This window comes from Bos mutus, chromosome 19 (assembly GCF_027580195.1).
Source record: "Bos mutus isolate GX-2022 chromosome 19, NWIPB_WYAK_1.1, whole genome shotgun sequence".
Classification (NCBI taxonomy): Eukaryota; Metazoa; Chordata; class Mammalia; order Artiodactyla; family Bovidae; genus Bos; species Bos mutus.
Genome location: NC_091635.1, coordinates 50606364 through 50608721, shown reverse-complemented (window position 1 = coordinate 50608721; position 2358 = coordinate 50606364). Strand labels below are relative to the sequence as shown.

General features: G+C 40.9%; 1 pseudogene; it reads left to right on the top strand.

The window, feature by feature from the left end:
* The first annotated feature begins 1196 nt into the window (after window positions 1-1196).
* LOC102287510 (transcription and mRNA export factor ENY2-like) lies at window positions 1197-1576 on the top strand (annotated as a pseudogene).
* Window positions 1577-2358: the final 782 nt, after the last annotated feature.

Below are 2358 nucleotides of genomic sequence, written 5' to 3'. Positions count from 1 at the left end.
TTAATTATTATAAGCATCTCTTAAGTCACATCCATTCATGGAGCTCTTTTTCTGGGTCTTAAAATAATGTTGAACCTTCTAAATCATGTTCTGTATTCTCAAATGGCTTCTTGGATTGTAATGGGAAGACTACAGATGTGAAAAAAAATCTTACCTAAGACAAATATTTTTTGGTGAAGTGAAAGTAACTCAGTTGTGTCTGACTCTTTGTGACCCATGGACTGTACCATTCATGGAATTCTCCAGGCCAGAATACTGAAGTGGGTTCCCTTCTCCAGGGGATCTTCCCAACCCAGGGACTGAACCCAGGTCTGCCGCATTGCTGGCAGATTCTCTACTAGCTGAGCTACCAGGGAATCCCTAAATATTTTTTAAGGAACAATCAAAAAGAATATGCAATGAAGCTAATTAATAGAGGTCTTGAAATTGCTGTTTTAGCAGGTCTCTCCATCCATATATTTATCCCACTCTTGCTCAGAACAACCTATAGTAGTATTAGTCTGCTAATATTAATTTTCCAAGGGTTAGCATTGGGAATTATTCTTACCAAATATACTAGGGAACTAAGTCACAGCAGACTTTTACAAGGTCTCATGACAATCACAGAAATAATATTTAGATGACCTGACTTCTACTAAGTTATTTTCTAAAAATAAGTTGACTTCTAAGGAGGTCTAACTACATGTTCCTTTGTTATCTGTTAGCATACAGTATCATTATATGTTAGAATACTAATATATATGTTAGTATAGTTATATGTTAGTATATGCATTTTTCCTCCTGCAAAGCTTTAAGTGTGAAAAATAAATTCCAGGGTGTGATAATCAGTGCTAAGAGAGTCAAGGGTTACTAAGAAAACCAAAGAAGAGAAACATGTGCAAGGTGTTGAAGCAAACTAGCAATGATTTTCATAATTCTCTTACTCTGACTCAGGGCCTTTCAGACTTTAAAAGCCACGATTCACATTAATAAATACATTTCATTTTAAGACTCAGAGTAGTTACCCTCGCTATGTGTAATGCACCTTTGATGCTATTTCTGTTTCATTTTAAAAAATTCTGATCAGAACCTAATAAATGGGCCAAAATTCATAGTTTGAAAATCACTGTTCTGGGCAACCAAGGAGTGTGTCAGGTAATGGTCGTCAGCACAGGGGTCATTTTGTAGCTGGGAAGGGACAGCTCTCACCCTCGGAGATGGTGGTTAGCAAGATGTACAAAGATGTACAGATGAGAGCAGCGATTAACCAAAAGTTGATGGAAACTGGAGAAAGAGAGGGCTTCCCTGGTGGCTCTGCTGGTAAAAACAATCCACCTGCAATGCGGGAGACCTGGGTTGGGAAGATACCCTGGAGAAGGGAACAGAATGCCTCAAAGAGTTGCTAAAAGCCAAGTTAATTGAATGTGGCTGAAAGGACACAGTTGAAGTCACACTGTTAAGAGGTAACTCAAGAAAAAGGACTACAACACGTTACTGTTGATGACTGGGTGGCTCAAATCACACCCAAAGGCAGAACCCAGGTACCTGACAGTGTAAAGGAGGAGCTCCTAGGAGGATAAGAACATTCCTTGCTTAGCAACCCAGCCTTTAAGATTGAATTAGATTGTGTTGTTTTGTGGTTTTATTTCTGAAAGTAAAACTTGCCAGAAATTAGGAATCAATTTCCCAAAATAAAATACTTTTTGTTTTGGTGTGATGGTATACAGTTTTTGGCTTCCCTGGTGGCTCGGTGGTAAAGAACCTGCCTGCCAAGGAAGGAGACGCAAGAGACACGGGAGGATCCCTTGGAGGAGGAAACAGCAACCTGCTCCAATATTCTCGTCTGGGAAATCCCATGGAAAGAGGAGCCTGGCGGGCTACAGTTCATGGGGTCACAAAAAAGTCAGACACCACTTACTGGCTAAACAACAACAAATATGGCTAAAAAACATCGTTTTCAGTAACCATGTGTATGTTGTATTGATTTTTTTCTGCTCAATGTATTATTTTAATAAATATCTCATGAATGAAGAAAAAAAATCACTGCTTTATGTTGCCCATATCTACCAAGGGGGAGAAGAAGAAGAGGAGGAGGAAGAGGAATAAGCTAATGATGACATAGGCTGCTGCTGCTGCTGCTAAGTCACTTCAGTCGTGTCTGACTCTGTGTGACCCCATAGACAGCAGCCCACCAGGCTCCCCCATCCCTGGGATTCTCCAGGCAAAAACACTGGAGTGGGTTGCCATTTCCTTCTCCAATGCGTGAAAGTGAAAAGTGAAAGTGAAGTCGCTCAGTCATGTCCAACCCTCAGCGACCCCATGGACTGCGGCCTTCCAGGCTCCTCCGTCCATGGGATTTTCCAGGCAAGAGTACTGGAG